Raw genomic sequence first — 25,534 nt, forward strand, 5'->3', positions numbered from 1 at the left:
TACCCATAGCTTCTGCAGCAGCTGTACTTTCATCTAACAAAGAAGCATTAGCTACTTCCATACCAGTTAACTCACAAACCATTGTTTGATAATTCAAAATACCTTCTAATCTTCCTTGTGCATCTTCTGGTTGATATGGTGTATACTGTGTTTTCCTAAAAAAAAAAAAAAAACTATTAAACAAATTACAGATATTTCAAATAAAATATTACACATATTACAGATAGTTCAATTAAAATAACAAAGAATTTCATTTTGGCTCAACAGCAACCTGCAGTAACTCTTCAATTATCTGAAATTCTCTAATGTAACTTTCACTTTCAGTGAACTTGAAAATATCATAATTTTAATAACTATCGTGAAATAAAAGACATAAGAATAAAGGATCAAAAAGTAGGTTTGTTTCTGCATTCAGAAAAACATTTTTCATTCTATTTTCTTAAAGTTTTTTTTAAATTCATGATTTTCTTTTTTAATGATAAAATGAACAAAATTTTCAAGCTCTAATGTAGGTTTTTTTGAGATGACTGACATCAAGTGGCATAATGTGATGTAGTCCCAATAATTTTTTAAATATTTAATCAGTCATTACTAACACGCAGTTAATGTGGTTATTGTGGTTAACGTGTTAATGGTTATTGCATGTGTGGTTAATTTGTTACTGAACTACACAATGCAATTCCTATTTCATAATTGTTGATTCAACTGAAAACTGGTTTTGTGAGAAGTTTGATCAATCTAGGTTTTTTAAATTTAGCTAATAAACATAATATCTTTATTTTTTACTTGTTTTAAGAGGCAGCAAGTCTTAAATGTTTAAATAAAGTGTACTACATTGTTTTTTGAAATAATTCTATTATAAAACTGACTGGATTTAAGTCAGTCAAATTTAAAACTCTTATCAGAGTAAATAATAAGACTTGAATAAATTAGTCACTGGGATAAATAAAAAGATTTTCATATAATAATTTAATTTCATACATTTCAAAAACATACAGAATTCGCGTACATTTTTTCTTCTTTATCTTTACAAAAAAAAAAATGAATACAATGTAGGAATATTGATTAGTAACATCTATATCAGAAAATTTATGCTGAAAATAGCATTTTTCCAGTCAAGGGTGAAGATGTTGGAGAAACCTCTTCCTAGATCTGTCTAGTAAAATATATTTTGGTTAAACTACTTCAGATCATGAATTTCAAAACTCTCTACTCTTACTTCTCCTACAACTATCCTGTTCAACAATATTCATGTCTTTTAACTTTTTCATAGTTAAAAGCAACCACTACAGTAAAAGCAACTACATCTGAATCACTAATATAACAGCAATACTAACCCCTTGGTTTTCTGTTTTTGTAAGGTAATATGGAACGGAGCACTAGTATGTCGGAAGATGTTTTACCCTCATATTTGTTGCAGACCCTGGACTTCTTTCCCTTGCTGCTGTTTCTTTCTAATTAGTTGGCATGTAGTTAATTTTAATAACAGGTATATATAAAAATTATTTGTTTTTAAACTGGATGGAATTTTGTATTGCGTTCTGATCTTATTAGATTGTGTAACTTTGAAAATTTTGACTACGATTATCCTTGGGAGAATTGCTAAATTTTTGCATCCTTTCTTCCTCTGTTCTCTGAAGGCCTTGGCAGTATCTTTTGGTCTAGCAGGGATGCACCTGATGGGGCCTTAGTTTATGAAGGGGATAACACACTCTGTTTAAGTGAGTTGCAAAGAAATGTTGAGGCAGTCACCTTTCTTGTATACAGACTGAGATGAAGAAGAGAAACTGGATTTTATCAATGTTTCTTCTTCATCTTTTTCCATTAACTCTGGTTTCAGGAGATGAATTTCTTGCTTCTTAAGTCTCTTCTCTTTTTGTTTACCTGACTTACTGTGTTCAATGGTTGTAATTATTTACAACTGGTAACATTATAACCGCTTCCTCATCTGATCATTATTGCCCGCCCTTATCCCTTTTTTCTTTTCTGTTTAGTCTCCGGAATCACCACAAGGTATTACTTCAGAAGATGAATGAGGATGATATGTATGAATGTAAATGAAATGTAGTCTTGTACAATCTCAGATCAACCATTTCTGAGATGAAACCTAACTCCCAAAGAGTACCGATATCCAAAATCTAGTATTCAAAATCTCCGTATAAAAGTAATTGCCCCTATCCCTGACCTTTGTTTATTTCACTTCTTAAAATTATTACATTTTTATATGTGATATGGTTGATGATAGCAACACCTCTCAGTCTTAAAACATTTGTTTGTCTTTTTCATTATTTAAAATAAAACATTTTAATCTTCAAGTCCCAGCAATGCAGTTATGAATGAAATTGTCTTCTATTTCATAACGTCTGCGTATGTTAATAAGCAATTCTGTAGTGAAGAGTCCTCATGTGCTCTTCAGGGGACATGAGTAGATTATACTTAAGCAGATAGTTTATGAGGCTGATTACTTAAGATGTTGTGGATGAGCATGTTAATTATCTATTGTTCTTGGTGTATTCTGAAAGTATGTTTTTGTTTATTCTTTTGTTGGGTAAGGTCAAAATTATTTTTTATTATCTTTAAAGTTTAATTTGTGGCATTTTCTTAAAGTATTTTAATAGTAATTCACAATGCTTCGTGTTATCTTAGGGATCATTGACTTATATGTTTCAGGAAATTATTTTACGGCCATATTTGTTGTAAGAAGTTATTTTTGTTCTATACTTTAAAAAAAGATTTCTACTATAATGCTGCATTATATAGGTTTGTAATAAAAGAAAAATAACAAGTACTGATTAAAAAAATAAGAAAACCATGAACACTTAATACAGAGATAAATTGACTTACCAGCCTGGATTTTCAAAAATATTTCTCATTATAGTATGCGGGACGCAACAATTATGGTATCCCATACCAATATATGACCGCCATACTTGGTTAAGTTCTGCAATTTTTCTAATTTTTTTTATAAGTTCATATTCACCTGTAAATTTAAATATGAATAATAATTTTTAAATTAATCCCATAAAGTTAAGTACAAAGCACTTTATATCCATCCCCAATAAATGTTCTTTGTGCACCTCCCTAAATCGAATTAATCTGCAAATGAATTAATTCATTTGCAGATTAAATATAATTAATTTTTAAGACATAAACCACCTATATGCATCCAATCCATCTCTGCTGATTGGTCAGAACCATTTCAAGGTCAGTTGTTTTCTAACAAGTATTTTATATATTTGAAAGTTGCACTTTATTAATTATTCTTTTACAATACTTTATAAACAATTATTTCAATTCATCGCGTAATATATATTTCACATTGCAAATGCCACAATACATAAGATATACAAATAGATAAAATAAATCACACATTTAAAACAAGAATTAGTTCATCAGTACTAAGTGTCAATCAAGAAGTAACCTACAAAACTTTCCAACATCCTGATACTGCAATCAGGGTATTGCAGGAATTGCCCCTCTCTACAAAGAAAAGAATTAAACTAACTGTTTAAGCATTATGAACTTTTATTTGGGAGTTATTCAAGTATTACAAAGAGTCCTTAACTATAAGAAAAGACCAACAAACTGTTTTCAATTTGGATTAGGAATTTTCGATTTAATGTGCTGGGTAGAAAATAGTAATGGTCACCTCAAATTTACACGATCAAGGGTAAAATTTATGTTATTCTGTTTGTTAGATGACAACATATTCAAGGTTAGTCGCATATAACAATATAATAACATTGATAGCCCGTTAACCAGTTCTGTTCCCTATAATTAAATTATGCTACATAAATTCTGTGAGAATGGGAGTTCAAAGAATCAAAGGGATTCTGTAAACTTAAATTTAATAATATTAAATTTTATTATTGATAAATTAAAAAGATAAATTTAAAAATTTTCAGGGATTTTCTATATTTACTTGAATTTTAAGACATTCTCAGGATACCCTACTTATCCTGGGAGGATGTAGGATTTTAGTGAGGCATTTCATTTATGTCACAAAATTTAAGACATTATTCAGATATGAACTGCAACCTGCTATATCTCAAGATATCCCCTCAACATTCTGTATATCTCAATTCACACATTGCACTTGTGGAACAAGTTTTGAGTTCCACAGACATTATGTGTTGCATCAACAGAAGTATAAAAATATTTGATTCATCAAAAAACAAACAAAAATATGATGGGATAAAATTCAAATAAACTGCAAGATTTTCACAATTTTTTTTCTTTAAAATATTTTAATAATATCTATAGTAGCAGCAAGATCACAAAGCAAAGTAATATCAGTAACTGATGGCTTGAAATCTTTTACACTAAATCAGCTCTGCACATTTATGTTAAAAGTCCTGATCGGTGTTGGTGAAATTTTTATTTGGTTTTGTTTGTTTGTGCTTTTATATTTTGTTTTACAATTCTTTTTAATTGAAAGTACGGTTACAAAACTTTCTTAGCTGTAATTAATTCCACCACCTTGTTCAATTTTCATTAAAATTTAACATCATCGATATTACGTATATGCAGGTTATCATATGAAATTTCATGAATGTATGTTAGACACATTATGGTAGATAAATGCCAACACCCAAACAAATACACACCTACAGAATTTTACCCTTTTTTTTTTTTTAACTCAAAACAATCAGAAATTAAAGAAGTTAGATCCCCAAAATTTTGACTAATTGCAATACTAATGCTTATTATATTTTGTTAGGTCTCTAAAACATAAAGCCCAATAAAGAATTTTCATATCATTTTATGATTAACTAAAAATGAAACAGATACATTTTACAATAAAATGTTAATTGGAATATCTCTTTTATATATATAAGTTGTCATCCAAATTATCTTTGAACCAGATCTGTTTGTCAACTAAATTAATGTTATTTGTTTAAAAATAACATTATTATATATATATATATATATATATATATATATATATATATAAATATATATATATATATGTATGATTGAATGTATGAATGTATGCATGTATGTGTGTGTGTGTGTGTGTGTGTGTGTGTGTGTGTGTGTGTGTGTGATGACATCTTATTTACATGGTTTTAAAAAAAAATTACCACTAATAATTTTAATTGAAATCATAGTGCAACAATGACAGCAGCACTTTTGCTGAAAACATTTGTGTTGTCAAAAGGATTTAAATAAAATTCTTAAAAAATACATAAAGCCATTAAAAATGTATTACCTAAAGGCTCATCCAAATGTAATGGTCTTCTCAGATTTATATTATCAGGAACCGCCTTACTGCTTAATTCATCCAATGACTAAAAAATAATAAACCACAAATCAATATATTCTAGTTCATAGTGCAATTTATTCATAAAGTTTAAATTACAAACTAAATTAATTCAGACTGATATAGACTCAATATCTGTCATAAAAATTTAGTACACACAAAGGAAATAGAAAATAATTTTGGATATGAACATCAAAAAAAAATTGAAAAGAAACTTCAGTTAGGAATTTACAGAAAACCATCAGGAGAATGCAACAACATGATCAAGAAAACATCATTAGCAAAGTAATGAACACCATTATATTAGTATGCTATTGAAAAGTAGTACATACAATAAAAGCCCTAACATAAATAAAAAGATAAAAGAAATGACCAAATATGTGATTTTAAGTTAATTTAATTCATCTTTTTGCAAGGATGAATTTGGATAAAATGTTTATCAGTTAATGAAACAGTCATATTTTAGCCATATATTACTATACAGACAAAATAGACAGACATTAAGAATATGACTTTAATACTGAGAAACTCTATTTGCAGTCATTACCTAATAATTTTTGTTAATCTATTTTTTTTTTTTTTTTTAATATTTTGCCGTTATTTTTAATATATACGAGTATGTATACAGAGTGGTGCACGAAATTATCTAACATTTGGTTTTGTTAAAAAATATTTATTTGAATCGCGATACAGAAAAGTAAAATACAATGTGTTTAGTATATACCTGGAGATTATGTTCTGCTTATCATATGTTCAATATGACCACCATCACATCTAGCAAATTCATCAACATGAACTCCTACATTGTTAGAAATCGGTTTGAAATGACATTTGCGTTAAAAGTTTCATGCAAAAAGTCTAAACCAACATTAGCTGTGAGTGGTCTGGCTCCATCCTGCATGAATAGAGTTGCTGTACGTCCTGATTTTTGGGACTGTCACTTGTTTTATCCTCAACGTCCTGGTGTCCCGAGAAGGATTTTCAGGATATTAAATTATCCCGGTTTGGTAAATAATGTAAACATTATTTTTCGGAAGACAAATTTCACTCTAATTTAGGGAAATTTTATGCGTTGAGGGTTGACAACTTCTGACCTGCGCGCCTGCCTGCAGACAGCAGATGTCAAACCAAAACAAAAGCCAAATCAAGGTTAGTCACTTCACTGCTCACACTTGGACTTTTTCTCAACCACACTAAGTGAGGCTTATATGTGATTTCTCTACAAGCAGCTGTCTTTGTTTCATAAAAAAAATAAAAACAATTGAATCAAAGCTAGAAACAAACTATTGATTTTATTTAGAAAAAAATGTTCAATGTTATGATCTTACCAGGTCTTACAGTTATTTTGTTCTATCACCAATTTTCAAGTGGTAACTGAGGTAGTCTTCTTAATTGCTTTGTGCACGGTGAATGACATTTAATTTATTATGATCTTCAACTTTACAGTCATTAACCCAAATTTGACATTGATCAAGCAATTGCTCAGTATTACCAAAATGCGAAACCAGACTGGGTTTCAAATCTAGAACCTTTGAAAGTATAATAATCAAAGACAAATACAAAATGCATATTTTTTTCAATCCTCAACTAAGTTGAAGCAGTGTGTATTACACATTGCTTACGCAAAGGTGTTCATTATTTTGATTTTAAAACATTAGTTTGTTCTGTTAAATACTTCCTTAACTACTGCTATTTCATTTTCTATTTTGTAGTCTTCTATTAACATAGTATAGTACCTAATTGTTTGTACTATAATACTTGTTCAATTCCTCCATTTTGTATGCTGATATTCATTGGCTCCTATGTTCATTACTTTGTTATTTACTAATATTCATTTTAATTTCATACTTTTTTTTCATAATATTTTCTAATTTTGAAATCATCTGTTGAATATGCAGTGCTTCATCTACAAAAAAAATTGATATCATACATCTTCAACTATATACTAAACAATGTAAATGATAGGAACAGCCTGTCTTAATGTTTTTCCTACATCAGAAAACTCGTCATAGGATTTTCTGATTTGGAGACAATTTCTTTAAACTATCTTTCTTTCCAATCTATATTTTGGATTTTTAGATACAATTGAATGGTTTTTCTATATCTACAAAACTAATTACACTTATCCAGAATACACTCATGTGTGCAGTCTTGTGGTTTTTAATTCAAGAAATGATAATGAAAATTATATTATCTTTATTAAATTCATTAAGCCTTTTTCTCCCCTATCATTCTCTGTTCTTATTTGATACTTTCCCACTAATTTTTTGTACCTTAAATAATATATGTGACTTATTATTATAAGGAGACCAGACAGTTTGGAATGCTCATTAAGTTAGATCAACATATAGGTTTTGAGTTGTATGTACAAACTGACCTGCCACTGTAGTAATATATTTTTATTAAAACTAATTTGTTAGTTGAACATTGTAGTTCAATTATTATGTTAGATCATAACTGTCAGAAGTTTCATTCATTGACCTCATTAAAAGTGAGCCAACTTTATACGTGATTTGTTGAATATATAATATGAATTGACTGCCATATATATGATAATATTAAAAATTAATAATTTCAGCTGAGTTGTAAAAATGTAAAAAAGTAACTTAAGATAACATTGTTATTTATTTTATGATGAATCTATTTTTTGGAATAATCCTAATCTTAACCCCTTTCATAAAAGCCCTAAGCCCTAATCATCTAAACTTCTGTCTAACCACTATATAACCTATTTTATATCTTTTTTTTACATCCTGATCTCATTCATATTTGTGCTCTTTTATGATTTTTAAACTGGATGTTTATAATCACTAATTTATACGCATTGTAAAATTCTTGAGAAGCCTAGTTGCTCTTTCATTTTTGTGATTTAGCACGTAATCTCTGATTACTTTCCCTTCTATATTTTCCTACTGCAGCACTCCAGTTCTAGTACTGTTTAATTAACATCTCCTTTATTCGATCAAATTATCTATTTCTTCATACACTCTTTAGTTTTTACTGCTGAAAAGGTTTACACATATTGATCAGCATTATTGAAGTAACCTGCATTTTTCAAGGTTTTTCATTATTCAGTACTCAAAGCCTACAATAGGTAAGCTTTAAGTTTTTGGTTCTGTCATCAGTTACTTGGCACACAACCATTGAGAAGGCTGCTCCCATCATATAGGAGTTTTTCTCTCCTCTGTACACTTACTCACTTGTTATGTTGCACCTACAATACAGTTACATGCTTTCAGAGACAGGTTAATTGGCTTGTTTGTAGGCAGGTGACTGATATTTATCTCTAATAGAGTTTCTTCATAAGCTTGGTATTATTTCTTTTTTTTTTTTTAGTTGATCCGCCCCTCCTAAAATAGCATTCCACCACTCATCAGATACAAATATTACCTTTCTGGAAATACATATTTGGATTCTGGTATGTTCATAATTATCTTACCAATGGCCATTCCCCTGTCTATTACTTAAAGACATGAACTGTTACCTACAACTAGACTCCCAATCACCAGATTTTATTGCTGTTGTTATAACTCCTATTAAGATTAGGGGCAGTTTAGTACATAAACTTAAATCATCACCCATTGCACTGCGTGGAATACTAACTACAACCATGAAGGCTTAAATATTATTCAATGGATTTATGTACAATGTGTTTGCGAATTTATGAAAATGTTTAAAATATCAAAAACTTAGATTACTCAGACTTAATGGATTATGAACTTGAATTTCTGGAATGTTATGTATATAAAATTTTAAATCCTCTTGCATTTCTGTACTTTAAATTTTAATACACAGATCGATATTAATTTTTACATAGTGTACATTGTACTCAGGAGGGCAACTTAGGTTTATCATTCCCTTGTTTGTCTTCTGGGTGATCTTTATTGAGCTCATGCTGAAGTTCTAGATCACCTAATTTTAACGTTCTGACGTGGAATATAAAATTTTGTTGACATGGAATGATTGATTATTATAAAATTCCTGATACCAGTAGGTGTTAAAACTATTACATTGTCTTCATCCGTTGTCGTGAATGCTTTTGTTCATGTTCATGTGCTCCTGTTTGAGAATTTTAATTTTTTATACTTTATTCTGAACAAATATTTTTGCATTATAACACAAAGGTTTGGTTGTGAACCTTCTGAACTTGTTCAGCTCTATATTTTATGTTTAATTATTAATCAACCGACTGTACATATTTGTATAATTAAGTTGGTAAAAGTATATTAGAAGATATAGGAATTTTTTAAATTATTGGTTATGCTTTTACAAAATTTTGATTTTAATTTTAAAAGATCCTTTTTTATTACTGTTATTAATACTAAGTTATTTCCATATGTCAAAAATAACATTTGTGTTAGTTTCTGTTTTGCATCAGTAATTATTCCACGTTTGCAAAGTTTTGCCCATGACAGCCATTGATGAAAATTATTTAATTCTATATTCGTTTGAAATGACAAAATAAAACAAATTTAATAAAAGAATGTTTTTTATAACTTCAAAATTTTTTCAGTTGTACTTCCAAACATCTGTAGTGAGTGGTACTGGAATTGCTTGCTCTTTTCACACTAGTGTCTACTGAAGCTATTGCTGGCAACCTTTTATAGTAAGGAAGTTGCATATTTAAAATGTGGATACATAATTAGAGATGAGCTAAAATTACTATGCTCTGTTCATTTCATACATCATTTTTGGCTATTCTTGTGTTTGTATATTTTATTATTATATTTTAATTTGATGAACTACAGTCCTTTCTTTTATTTATATGATAATACCAAGGCTGTTCTCAATGTCAGTGGATGATTTGTGTTATTTGTAATTGTCCTGTTTGACTGGTAATCTTTGTGTAGAATAATGCAGTATATACCCTGGAGTATAAAAATAAAACAAAACAATTATATAATTAATATACAAAAACCCTAAAAACCACTGGCAGCAGCATCAGCTGATATCAGGGTCAATACAGCAGCTTAAGTTACTGTAGATTACTGAAAGAGTGACTGAAAGCATTATTTAGTTAGTTGTTAAAAACAAATATATTCAGGCTAATTTTCACCATGTTTAGAAATTTAAATAGATTATTTCAAAGGTAAAAAAAAAACAAACAGTGATTTTTCATTCACTTACTTTGATTTTATATTTGTAAAATGAATATGTCATATTGATAACTAATACATGACATGCATGACAAATCTATTGCTTCTGGTACTTGAAAGAAAGATTTACTTTATATGCAAACCAGGAATGTGAAAAGTTCATTTTATGATATAACCTCTCTCAAATAAATGAAGATAGATGACACTGCAGCAAACAATTCTGTCTTTGAGCAGATAAATTACAAAAGGGAACATGGCTGGAATTATAGATTGCCCTCGTTACTGTATTTTTAAAACATTTGTGCATGAGGAGATGTGTACTTAGCACCAAATTTCGCATGTATGAATTCACCATGTCTAACATAGCAATAAACTAAAAGAATTATATGTGAAAAGATCAGGCCAATTCACTATTAAATAATCTGGTAATTATTGTTGATCAAGGTGAAGTTGTGAAAATCAACAAGACCCCTGTTTCTTTTATAGATAGTGTCAAGTTTGTCATCTGTATTGGTCTTATACATTAATGCCTTTTTAAAACTGCAACAGAAAAGTTAGTAAAGATTTAGTTATTAAGTCCAAAAAAGGGAAAAGTTTAAATTTAAAATATGTTCTTAAAGGTAAGTGTATATTATAAATATTTAATTATAAAAAATTAATTTAATTTCAGTGTAGTAATGGTTAAAAAACTACTCTTCATTTCTATAGGTTGTAATTCACTAATGTTAGAAAAAGAAATAGTCAACTTAGATAAAATATTATGATTTTGTGGTGTGAAGAGCTGTTTGTTGTTTTTCTATAACTTAGTGATGGGTATAAACTCTCATAGGAGATAATTTTCACGGTAGAAGAATTCACCTGTGATGATGAGTGTTTACTATATATTTAAATAAAGTTTAGAATATTGAATGTTCTATATGAATTATAAACCTGTTTTGTAAATCTTTACAGACTTCTGGAAGTGGTGATGAAGTTAAAACAAATTCATTAAACAACAAAGAGATAGCTCGATACAGTAGACAGATTATTGTTCCAGATATTGGTGTTAAAGGTATATATACAAATAGAATTCGTTAGTATTATTTAAAATGATTTTACATTTTAATGAACTGAAAAAATGTACTATTATTATATGAGTATGACTTAATTTTTTTTAATCATTTATAATGACTGTGTCATTTTAAGACAAACAAAAGAAAAATTCTTTTGTGAAATTGCTATTTTCCACATGCAATCATTTGTTTCAAATAATATAACATAGATCCTGTAAGTGTATCAGAATGACAAAAATTGAACACAGAAGTATGTAGGCAAACTTGGTTTGCTAAATTTTCAAATTTAAGAAAATTGAATGTCAGTTTAAAGCTTTTTGTTTTATTCATTTTAAAAATTTTTATGTTGTATTTGTAAAATGATCATAAATACTTCACAGAATACTTATATTTACTGTATGCAACAAATATTATTGTGAATTGAGGAGTTTTTATTGTTTTCCACATAACTTGCTTAGTGATGGGGTAAGCTCTCACATGAGGTTAATTTTCAAAATAGCAGAATTCACTCTATCATGATTGCATTGTGTTGTTTGCAGCAAATATTATTTCATCAAACATTCATAACTCTATGTCATACCATGACTCGGTCAAGAGGTATTTATTTTATTTACATTATCTATTTTGTGCAATGATTGTTTTGTTTTTTCACTAAATGAACACACACAATAGTGGACTGTATAACATTTTTATTGTGATGAATACTAAGACATTGTAATACTATGTAACATTTGAATATTTAAGATATTGTAACATTTTAACACTATGAATGCTTAAGACACACACATCCTTCTTTCACAATATCTCACCACGCACTAAACTACGCACCAACGAATCCCCACTACTTCACACTCGCACATCAACATACATCAGCACGCACAAACACACGAACACACGAACGATACCAAACAATGATCATTCTTGTTTATCAGTGTTATTATTTTGTCGATAGCAGTATTCTAAAAAAGAGATAAGGTGTAGTGTAGGATTATGATTTTCAGAATTTATTATGTAGTGATTCATGCTAGTGAAGATTTCATTAAACAAAACTTAGAAATTTTAAGGGCTTATGTGTAGTGTTAAATAAAAATAAAAAAATTGAGTTTATTTAAGTGAAAAATTAATTATTAGGAAGCAATATTATTACCTAGTAAATCTGTTATTTATTCCACTATCAACTTTTTCCTTCCATTGCTTCCTCTTTCTCTTCTTCCAGCAGCACAGAGGGCATCGTCTTCTTCCTTTGTACAGGCTCCCTAAGTAAAATCTTTTTAGATTCCTTGAATCATTCAGCCTACACGCAAGATCAAGTCATCTTTACTGCTTTTGTTAGACATAATCCATAATATCTTTATGATACATACCACCTCATATGTCATTATTTTCAAATCTGACCAGCATCATCTTTCTCATATTCCTTTTGATATTCATTTCTGTTATCAAAAAGTTTGATCATACCTTTGATTTACATGCTATGCTTCTGTTCCAGAAAGCAGTACACAGAACTATAGTTCTGTAGATCCTTTTTTCATCTCTTACTTTTATCAAACAGCTGTTAACAATCATCCTACTCATATTATTGATCTCATCTAAATACATAACCTTATTGATTTTTTACATTATTTCCTTCTCAATTTTAATTCACCATCGATGTCCTATATCTATTCAACCAGATATTCTCATTTTCTGACATTTACACTTAGACTTCACAATATTCTTCTCAAAGCTTTTGCACTATGTAGATACAATTTTACTCATCTTCAGATTAAACCTTGTTTTCATTATAATCACAAGCACACATTTTCTTACATATCTGTCTAATTTCCAGTGTCATTTTTGTAGAAAACATAACAGCATTAATAATATAGCTGATATGTTTTTACATATCTTAAGAATAACTTTAAGTGTATTTAATTTACATCATAAAAATAGATGTGTATTTGAATCAAAAGTTTATTATTTATTGGTTTTTTCCTGCTGCTCTGCATTTAATTTATAAAACTAAAAAACGATGAAAATGAGTGAACAGGTTTAATAACTTCAAAGTAAACATCTGTTTTATGTTTTTTATGTATTATTTTTTTAGGACAGACCAGACTTAAGACTTCTTCAGTTCTTATCATCGGAGCTGGCGGATTAGGTTGTCCTGCTGCTCTTTAACTTGTAGGCGCTGGAATTGGTTAGTGCAGTATATATCTTTTACTTTTTTTAATGCTCATAGGTTTTATGTAATGTATAAAACTACAGCCCTTAAATTTTATTTCCTTTCTTGCCATGGTGTGTGTGCATGTGTGTGAAGATATGAAAATGTTTTATGTAACTATTCTCCACTTCTTTTTACTACTAATAATGTGATAATAAAACTAAATAAAGAAAAAAAAATAAATTCTACTTAAAAATGGTTTATTTATGAAATAGTTGAACTTTAATCAAAGTCTTAAAATTGTAACATTGTCACAGTGCTTCCTGCAGAACAAGTAATCAATCAATCTATTGAATTATTTAAAGGTTTTTTTTTAGATTTATAGTGTTTATAGTTTTTTTTTTTTGCATTGCGGAATTTAAATCCATAGTTTAGAATAAAAAGCTCCGTAGTTAAGCTTATGGAGTAGTTATAATAATGTATAAGATTTTGTGAAGAAATAATCTATAAAGTTAGGAAAATTAGAAGATAACAAACATTAAATATGCATTCAAAAAGTGAAGGAAGAACTGCTGCAACTTGTGAGATTTCAAATCATAAGTTGAAAAACTTCTAAAAGAAAAGCAGGATCTTCTTAAATCTAAATCACAGTCGTCCTCATTCAGAACACCAAAAGATATAAACAATGTTCAAAACCAGTTCTGGGAAAGACAGTTTTGATCAAGGCATTTTAAGAACAGTTAACGAGCTTCATGAAAACATAATGAACTGCCTAAATTAAATAAATTATGTGAACTTCAAAAGAGAATTAGATTTAAAGGTTCTAGAACTACACTAGCGGCTATCCTGAAAGAGTTAGGGTTTAAGTTGGTGGTGGAAAACTGATAATAATAGGGAACATTTGGTTGAGAAAGAAGACATCTGGTGAAAGAGAATAGAATATTTAAGAAAAATGATCGATTTCAGTAAAGAAAATTCTTCAATTGCTTATTTTGACCAATTGTATATAATAATGTCCCTTTCGAGGTCAGATGACAGTGGTACAGGAATAAAAGTGATCAGTTAATCATAATCCATGCTGGATGAGAAATGGGGTTCATTCCAAAAATGAGTTCAAAAAGTGATGACTATTATTTATATAATAAATATATAAATATTATATATTAACAATTTCATGAAGTGGCATCTGAAAAATTAATTCCTGGTCTTTTTCCCCAGTCAGTGGTTGTTATTGATAATGCATCATACCACAGTTCACTTCTAGAGAAGCCTCCGAATTCAAACGATAGGAAAAGTGGCATGATTAATTGATTATTAAAGAACAATATTCTGTTTAATAAAGTAATATTAAAACTGCAATTGTATGACATAATTAAATCACGTTGAAATTCAAAAATAAAGTACCATTTTGATAAATTATTAAAAAAACATGGGCATCAGGTTCTGTGACTTCCACCTTACCACCCTTATTTAAATCCAGTCAAGATGGTATGGTCGGCTCTGAAAAGAAATCTTGCTAGTAATAACACAACATTTTTAATGTCAGATATTAAAAAATTAGCCATTGAATAGAATCAATGAAATGAATAAGTTAAATGTTCCAATTGAAAGTGAATACATGTGTTTACTTTGAATTGTCTCTCATTGAAAAAAAAAACGAATTAAGAGTAGGAATATAGGGCTGTGAGAGAGCTGAGAAAATGTACTGGTATATAAGCCAGCACACTCAACTAAATTATCGTTATTTAAGGAAAAAGTTCATTTAATGTCTTTTAAAGAATTAGAATTTTCTACAAAAATTCTTAAGAAGCAAAACTTTTACAGTGATAAAATTAAATATTTTCAAAGATGTATGTGTGGACGAGGATCTGAAGAAGTATAAATTGCAATTTTTTTACTGAAAAAGATTCTTCTCATTTATGCAACTTTGGACATAGGAGAGGCAAAAATAACGATTTTTTAATCAAGCATTCAACTGTATAGTTGAAAATTTATATTTTTTATTAGTATTATAATTAACATCAAATTCGTGGATAACTTTATGAATAAAAGTATGTGTTTACAGAGAGATTTACACTTAAAGTTTTTGTTTGTTTTCTTTCTTATGTGTAAGTAATTTACATATGGATTTTTAAATTGATCTTTTTTTGTGTTTACTGTTTACAAGTTTATTTATTAAAACTTACCCGATTACTTTTTATAATTTAAAAGATTTGTGTTTTTGAGTATTCATTTTACAGATGAACTAATTTTTTTATATCTGTGAAAAAATAAATTTTAGCTGTTTAAAATAAATATATTATTTACTTTTCAGGTCATATTGGTTTAGTTGATTATGATGTAGTTGAAGAAAATAATTTACATCGTCAGTTGCTACATGATGAAGGAAGTATTGGTAAACCAAAGGTTACATCTGCAGCTGAGGCTCTTAAAAGGTTACATAAAACCTTTATTTAATTTTTAATGTTAATATAAAATATATCAGTGGAAATAAAATTAAATTATATCTACTTTATTAGATTAAAAAAATAATAATATCTATTTTATACAATTGCCTTGGGTTGATTTGCAGCTGTTATTGAAGAACTCAACAGTTTGAATTTGGTAATCAAATTCAAATTCTGTTAATAAAAATTGTCATAAATCTTTTTTTTTATGATAATTATTATTGTCATTTTATAATTCTTAATGAAACTTTCCTAATCTTTTCTTCTCAGCCTATTTTCTCTAATCTTTCATATTATTTTTCTTAATAAATTGTTGATCAGGTACGTATAATCAAAAGTCTTTATTGTGAAGGTTTAAGCAATTCTTTTTCAACAGCCCAAGATATTATCAACTTGAAAATTTAATATTTTTAATTAACTTTATAATACCTGAGAATAAGTGTATGGCTGTATTTGCTCAGGTGAATTTTTGTGATCTTTTACAACTTTTACTGGTTTGGCAAATTTAATTAATTATGTTTTTTGATTAGAAAATAAGGTACGTAATAAGTATGAAAGTGTGGGATATATTTTCTTGATTTGTTCATTGTTCTACATTCTTACATACAATATATCATGCAATGATCAATTTTTAGTTTATGCTGTTCCATTTTTCTATGGAATTTTGTATTTTCTACTATTAATTTTTTTTTATGGAATGTTGTACCTTTAGGATTTCACTAAACGTTTTAGTATTAATACTTTTTTCATGCTTTATTTATTTTTAATGTTTCCAGTTTATAATTGTAACGTGATGTAATCAGTTTTTATTTTTTTATTAATTTCTTCCTTTTGGGCGAGGGGGCTAATAGAAACTTGCTCTTTCCCTGATATGTCACTGCTTTCATCTGCCAAAATACTGTAAGCACATGCTTTCTTTATGTCAGTAGTGATGTTGTCTCTTAACAACATTGCCTCATAAGCCAATTATTTCATTTTGAATCCGTGGTGACAAGAAGTGGCAGTTTTTGTACCCTTTTCTATGTGTTCTTTTAAAATGTAGTCACAGCGTCAATTTTGATCAATCTTCAAAAATACCTTCATGATTTTCTTTGCCTCTCAAATGTAGGTCATATGTACCACAAAACATCACGGTCAAAATTATTGATGCAACAGTTTTCTTGTTGTCTTCCATTCTGTAATTAGCAGGTATATTTTCATCAAAATATTTTGCTGCCTCAAAATATTTGTGGCTGCCGATTTGTTCCATTGAGATGATGTGTGAGATTTTGCAAATTCGTACATGTCTTTGCAGCGAGTAAAGGGCCTCATTATGAAAGAACCCAAAACACCATGCACATTAGTTGGTGAAAACAACACACAGTAAATGCACACACACCCTTTAATTTCTCTACACCAGCCAAGGAGCATAATCCGCCAACCAGCTGTATTTGAATTTTCTTTTGCACACAGCATCCTTGGCAAAGTAATAACTTTGAGATGGTGACCAAGTTTTTTAAAACTTTCATTTTTTGAGATGAGGTCATACTAAACAAATGCCCAAGCCAATGACCCACATCATTATCAAAATTCATTTGATCCCGTACACCAGAACCGTAGCGAAGACCCACTTGATTTTTCACCATCATTCTGCTTTGATTTCTCTTCTCTGTTGTTATCACTTTTGCTCCTACTTTTATCTAATTGCTTCCTCTTGTCACTTTAAAAGAAAATAAGTAAAATAAGTCACTTCCCAAAAAAACTAAATCAACTAAGAATTTAAGCTTCTTAACAGACTCTACTAGAAACTTTAAGCTTAAAAATGTTTTTTATCATCTTTATACAATAATTTTTCAAAAAGTTAAACATTTTGAAAATCAGTAAAAATTCATATTTAGTCTAAGTAGAAACAAGAATATTAGAATAAGTAGAAAAAAAACAACAAAGAAACAGGTGGAATGGTGAAGTCTAACAGCCTGTGGCTATGTACAGAACAAAATTAAAGTGAACAAACATGGTTCTGTTTGAGGTTAGAATGTTTGTGTTTAACATAACTTTTGTAGTGATGGAACTTGATCACAACAAAAATTGGACTATTATGAATTTTGAACCATTCACTACTTATTAGCTGTCGACATTTTAATGTTTTTTTTTTTTTTTATTATTGATTGATATTAATTTTTATAAACGTTTAATATTTTGTACAAATTTGTTTTATTATTTGCAACTAGCAGAAGTAGCTAGTAGCAAAATCAAACATTTCAAAATTCAAAACCCTCTAATTAAGCAAAAGTAGCTAATTACAATTTTCAATCATTTTTTTTTTTAATTATTGGAGTGTGGTGTACTAGTTATTACTTCCTTATTTAGTATTGTATGATTTTTCCATAAAATTTCAATAATAAAAACAATATCAAAATCACTATTATTACAAACAAAAAAACAGTCTGTGCATTTCTTGAACATTTAAGGTTGCTTTAATTAGATGCTTTTGCAGCTCAGACTCAAATGAAAGTAATATAGATACATAAATTTTGTGCTAAAAAAGTTTCTAATATTCATTGTAGATTGCTATTGTTACGGGATTGCGGTCTGAACTAGCTCAAATTAGTCAATTCACTCAACTGACTTATTTGCACTGACTGCAGTACTTAAATAGGGAACAGAAGGTACTAGAACTTTTCCTTTAAATTCAACCTCAAACATTCTGTATTTTTCACCATCATTCTGCTTTGATTTCTCTTCTCCATTGTTATCACTCATCTTTGAGTTTTACCACTGACCATCCAGACCTTGAACTGCTAGTTCCCCCACTCATTCACCAGAGAGCGCTTCTGCCACGATTCAAACATGCTTTCTTGCCACGCAGTACTATTATAACCTGTTGATATTGACCTATAATTTTTTGTTTGACTAAATGATCCAGGGGGGCAAGTGCTCCACCCACCCCACTGTGGTTACGCTTATGTGCAGGATTAATTTCTTCAAAAACATTTTTTATAATTATTAAAAATATGTTTATCCCTAGAAAAACTCCTCTCTTTCAATTACACACACACATACCCACCTGTCTTTTCTCATGCATTCTGTCCAGATTTTTTATACTATTTATTTCTCTATTTATAAATGGTGAATTGATATTTTAGCATAATGTACTTTCTAATCATTACAATAATTACTAATTTCTGGTCAGTATTTTTGAAAATTATTTCCATAAACTTATAATTATTTAGGTTTCATCTTTGTATTTCTTTATGTAATTTTATCTTTAATTGTATTTTTATTCCTACAGTCTGATCTCCCTTCATTGTATACAAATTTAGAAATATGATTTTTACAAGAATTTTCTGTAAATAAATAAATTTTCTACTAATGTTTTTCATTCTATTGCTCATCTGAACAAATATTTTCAGACTTAATTTATTTCAAGAATTGTTTATTATTATTTAATAACAATAAAAAATAAAAATGTATTAAAAACTAGTGGTAATTATGTAGAAGTGGATTGATCCAGGCTGGTAGGGAGGACTCATCTATTGAGTTCTTTCAAGATATGGATCTATTGATTCGGTTTTTGGGTCCTGATAAGTGAATTTTAAAATATTTTTTCCAGTTATTACTATCCTTCACTTTTAAGACTCATGAAAAAAATTATTTAAAGTGGTGCATTAAATAAATAGAAAAATTTAGTAAATGTGTTTAATAATGTAAGTTGGTGCATTAAATAAATGGAATAATTTTGTAAATGTATTTAATAATGTACATGCTTTAGGAAAGTACAGCTACGTTATTGCTAACTTTTTTTATTTATTTTTTTTTTTAGATTGAATACAGATTTAAAGGTTAGTGAATTTTGCTGTGCACTAGAAAGTAGTAATGCACTTGGAATAATAAAAAGATTTGATGTTGTTATTGATGCATCAGATAATGTTGCTACACGTTATTTATTAAATGATGCCTGTGTTTTATCTGGTAAACCACTTGTTTCTGGTAGTGCATTACAGATGGAAGGTCAATTAACTGTTTATAACTATAAAGGTGGTCCGTATTATCGTTGTCTGTATCCTCAACCTCCACCACCTGAGACAGTAAATAATTGCTCAGATGCTGGTGTTTTAGGAGTTGGTAAATATAATCATTTTATTTTGCATATTTTTTTATCTAGTAACAAGATAATAAACAAATTGATAGGTCACACATCTTACCAATGTGTATAATAAGCGATAATTCAAATAAAATAGATGTTAGTGCACATAGAAACACTTATTGAAAATGAAGTATGCAGACTATTTTTATTGAATCATGCTATTTGCATTAAATTATGTAGAATATTTTCATTGAGTTGAGAAAACTAAATGTTTTTATTGATATGTTCAATTTAAAAATGGTCAACATATTTTATATCATGTTGGATACATCTATTATCAGCTTGAGTTTACTCTGTCATATTCTTTATACAAGAATGTAATCATAACCCATTCGTGATAGATTATTTAAAATTGTATATTAAACATACTAAACACATTATCCTTCATAAAGTTATTTATTAATGGTTCTGTAGCAGTAAAAATTTCATTGCAGTTAAGGGAAGTCATGGCTGTTAAAAAAAAAAAAAATACTCTGAGTGTGGAAAGAGATTTAGCTTGACACACTCTCAGACACTTAATAACAAATCTCAGTACTATTAACAAGCTGCTAGCATCAGTATAATACAAAGAACTTACATCCCTTATTTGTAGTATAAATTACTCTTCTAAAATACTTTTTAGAAGAGTTAATACAATAATTTTAGATGAAAATGTTGGCAGTTTTACCTATTGTTGTTGTTTTATAATCAGCTGATATAATTTTCTATTTCTTTTTTGTGAGCAGTTAGTTATTTTTGGTTATGTTTTTTATTAAGAAGGAATGGTTTTGAACATGGAAGAAAGGATTTTTATCATGGAGAATTATTTAACAACTAAATCTTGTTTTGTGCCAAGATTATATTTGGAGCCAAGATTATATTTGTGCCAAGATTATATTTTGTGCCAAGATATTTAATGGAGAAAATAGAAACAGACAAAAAATTATCAGCTAGCAAAATCGTACTGCCGGGTTAATTGTCTGCTATAACTCGATTGTTTGTCAACGGAATTTTACAAATGAGGTGTCATTTTCTTCAAAATAAAATGCTTAATAAATTTTGTGTTAGTAATAATTATATCAAATAAACAATCACAAAAATATTGAAGAATAAAAAAATTAAGATGGCCGCCAATTTTTAAGGTGACGTTTATAAAATTTTAATTACTGTAGGTTTACCGGCTCCTGAGAAATAATTTTTGAAAATCACAAAATGGCGTCCAGAAGGAAAACAAAGTGAAGTAGGACTTAAGTCGATCAGAACGTTTTTTCACATTTTGGTGTCCTTAATCAGATTCTGGAGTTTGGCGAATACGTTTCGCAACATTCTGTACGTACGGTCTAATTATAAATATAATATTAAAATTATACAGAGCTGTATTTTTTGTATTTCAGTCGCTGATAAAATACGAACTAATCTGTGCTCATCAGTAGAATATGAATTTTTATATTCCACTGAATATTTTACATTCAATTTATACCGACGTGAATATATTTTTCAAATAAAATACATTAACTAATTATACAATTTTATCTTAAAATTATAAATAAAATGATCGGATAAAATAATTAATAACGAATCTTAATTCTAATATATTTAAATTAAACGTGATGCTTATAAAATATAATTTGAAGATAAAAATTATATAGCAAATAAACCGCTTTTTTTGCTGACATATTAGGGAAAAGTAATTACATACTTGTAGTAAAATAACGTGAAAATATTTTAAATAAACGGCAAGAAATTTAAATCCTGTCTTGTTGAAGAATATACATAACTGCAAAAAAATATAATTAACCTCGGTTCTACATATATTGACGTTTTTTTCGTTTGTTCCCGATAACCGCAAAAACTACTGAACGTCATTAAAAAAGTTTACCTGTAGCTTCCTTATGACACCTGGAAACTTAACCGCAGTTTAAATCTCATCGATCTCACTACTATGTAAATCATAAAATACGAGCAGCGGATCGATTATTAAGAAAAAAGGAAACCGATTCAAAGAAAATAACGATTAACGAGAGCAAATAAACTAGCCGATAGAAAAGAATTTCACGAGTATGATTTTTAACGACCGTCGATATTTTTATTTTTATGAAATTATGTCAGAGATATGCAATAAAATATAACAGGAAGTTACGTAACAACAATAGCGAATAAACTACAAAGACGATCGTGCCCTTCAAACGGAATACGTACATAACAAGATAAAAATAGAAACTAAACTATAGGCGGAGTAAAATTTACAAATTAAAAAACTTTACGTGTGAAATAAATAACGGTACACCAAACAGTATTAGCGGTTATTTATACTAGTAAAGAGTTTATTTTCGAAAACTTGAGAAAGACCCGAGGGTTTTTATTTTTTATTTTACTTAATTATTTGTCGCATCAAGTTACTATTTTAAGATCAAATTCGATCGAGCGATAACCGGGAACAGCATTCGGTAAGAACGAAAAAACATTCGCCGATTAAAAAAAAAATTTAAAGCGATAACAAAAGGTAATCGTAGAAAGAGCATAGGCGATGATGAAATAACGAAAAAATCTTGCGGTTTTAAAAAATTTGCAAGGTAGGTTAACGCACAGAAACGTAAAAGATTAAAGTAAAAATCAGCTTGTACTAGAATAGCAGATTAAAAATTTAAGCGAAACGGTACGTTTTAAGTAATACCGATCACCTCTTAACAAACATCGTACGTACGATGGATTTTAGTAAGTCATAAAATAGTATTAAAAGACATCATCCTTATCAAACCGATCGTAGCTTTAAAACAAATGCGTGTCGTACGGGGGCCTTTACGGAAAAACATTAAAATTATCTTCTTTTCTTAATTTCTTGAAAATTTTGTACTTTGACATACGTTTTAAAACGGTTCCCAGAAAATAATTGCTATCTCTAAATAGCGGTATAAACTACTAGTGACATTATTAAATATATATATATATATATATATATATATAGAGAGAGAGAGAGAGATTTTTTTTATACAATCGTTCATAACGATAATAAAAAATATACTGACATTTTACGGCCGCCTATGTAAAAGGTTCTTATTTTGCTTATATAAAAAATAAAACCGTCATTCACTTGTTTTTATTTTCAACCGACTTCTCACGTACGTTAAAAATATCTATAAATCAGTTAAACGGAAGATGTAATCGCTCGATCCTTTCGTTTTGCGTTTGTAACCTATTCCCTTATACATTATTTTTTAACCGAAGTGTGCACGCTATAAACAAAATAGGAATGTCCTCTATCAATTTCAAATATATATATTTAAATTAGTTTACAATCTATTTAATATTTTAATTAATTTTTTTCACAAAAACACATTAGATTACGGTTTTAATTTTTGTTCCTAAATTAAAAAACAAGTAATAAAAGATAAATCGGTTTATAATTCCACGATAAAATTTAAAATTGAGAAATTTATTTCGTCCAGGATGTTTTATAAATAGTCTATTTCTACGCAAATCGGTTTGCCGCCCGGCGTTGGATAACACTCTTTCTGAGAGAAGTGACGTAGCAGGTAAACAGGAGTATTTTAAATTTATCTGGTATAATTCAGGTAATGAATTTTTATACAATTCCCAAAATTCCAAAGGAATTTTTCGTCTATTTAAGCGTGGCATTTCCAAATACCGTCGTATTTGCAATATTCCGGTTGTTCCAGGAGTAGTTGTTTGCACTTTCGTAATTTTTCTTCAAATAAACTCCAAAGACAATCGTTAGGATTTGTTGTGTCTGAGGTTCTAAGATTTCTATTTACGGCCGAGTATCGACGTCCATTCGCTTTGAATCGATTAAATTTGTAACCTCATCGGTTATCCGTTTTTTGCATTTTCTTCTACGTCAAATGAGGTTTTTTTTTTAAATCTCGGATCAACAAAAGTAGCTTTGGCTACTTCACGAGGGTCTTTGCTACCCAATATTCGGCAGTTAGGGGTGTTCACCTTGGCGGACATGTCAAACGTCGACTCATCGCTAAAAATTACATCGTCTTAAAAAGTATCGTTGCCTGCAAATCTATTCATCATTTCCACGCAAAACTGCAGCCGTGCAACTTCGTAGTCATCTGCGATGTGTTGAATCGCAGTCAGTTTGTACGGCTTCAAGTGCGATCGCTTACGTAGCACGCGCCAAACAGTCGTTTGTAGAATGCCATTCTCTGGTAACGCAGGTCGAGTTGATTTTTTTCAGATTACGTGCAAAGATTTCTCCGAATTGTTTAACAGCAGTTTCAGACGCGTGGGCGTCCTAGCCCACGCGATTTAGTATGTCTAACAGAACAACTTACTTCAATGAAGATTTGGTGCCGAGAGTAAATTTTACGCCTACTAAGATGCTCCCTTTACTTTCTACGAAAACTACCTTGAACTGCAGTCGATGACTTCAAACCGTGAAACCAAAACGCACAGCGAGCACGTTCCATACCGGTAAGTATCTATTTTAACAACGCTGGAGACCGAATCTGGTACTAATGAATTACGTGAGCCAAAACTTGATATGTTTTGCTATGAAATGAGGCCTCAACCGAATTTGTAAGTTATCTAAATAAACTTTTATACGCTTTTACATTTGTGAAGTCCTTTTTTAATCACCCGGTAGTACTAATCGCACTCGTTAGGGGCGCTAAAATGGATTAAAAGATTTGTTATTTACCGATTTGCAAGCGTTTACAGGGTCCTAGATTACGGACTTAATATTGTTCCACTCTGGTTTGAAAAATGTATTTTTTAAAGTCCATATACTAGATTGCTTTTTCAAATTTTGATATTTTTTTTTATCTAACGAGAATTATTCGCAAACTTTGTTAACTTTGACAGTAAATGAATAATTTCAAGATAAATTTAGTACAATTTCAGAAAGTAAATCTAATAAGCCAATAATTTCATTACAAACAGTTTTCATTTCACGCAAATCGGTTAAAATATTTTGGAAATATTTTAATATGTCCATCATAATATTGAAAAATGCATCTTGACATGTTTTCTTTTTCAGAACGGGTAGGTAAAGAATGCTGTTAATTATTAATTCAAGTGTTAAATACATTTAGAAAAATTAAAGGAGTTATGAAGATCAACCGATTAATATAATTTTAAGATGAGAAAAGACGCTAATCTAGGAATCAAAAACTCAGTTTAGATTTTACATCTCCTAATCCATATTTCTAATTTTTTTCTGCTTTCTGTATGAATGTGCAATTTTTGTAAAAAGAACGGTCACTTATACTTAAAAAAATAACCGTATCCATCTTTACTAAACCGCACAACGGAACTGTTTTCATTTATAACTCGATACTATATTTACGAGAAAGGGCCATATTATGCTATCGTTTTAATAAATTGACAAATCATTTGAAAAATCTCCCGACCGATTTATTTGAAATACAATAAAAGGAATTTCTTTTACGGGAAAAATAAG

At 29.1% G+C, this 25,534-nt stretch overlaps 1 pseudogene; it reads left to right on the plus strand.

The window, feature by feature from the left end:
- The first annotated feature begins 6,087 nt into the window (after positions 1-6,087).
- Positions 6,088-25,137, plus strand: LOC142326506 (adenylyltransferase and sulfurtransferase MOCS3-like; annotated as a pseudogene).
- Positions 25,138-25,534: the final 397 nt, after the last annotated feature.

This window comes from Lycorma delicatula, chromosome 6 (genome assembly GCF_047948215.1).
Source record: "Lycorma delicatula isolate Av1 chromosome 6, ASM4794821v1, whole genome shotgun sequence".
Classification (NCBI taxonomy): domain Eukaryota; kingdom Metazoa; phylum Arthropoda; class Insecta; order Hemiptera; family Fulgoridae; genus Lycorma; species Lycorma delicatula.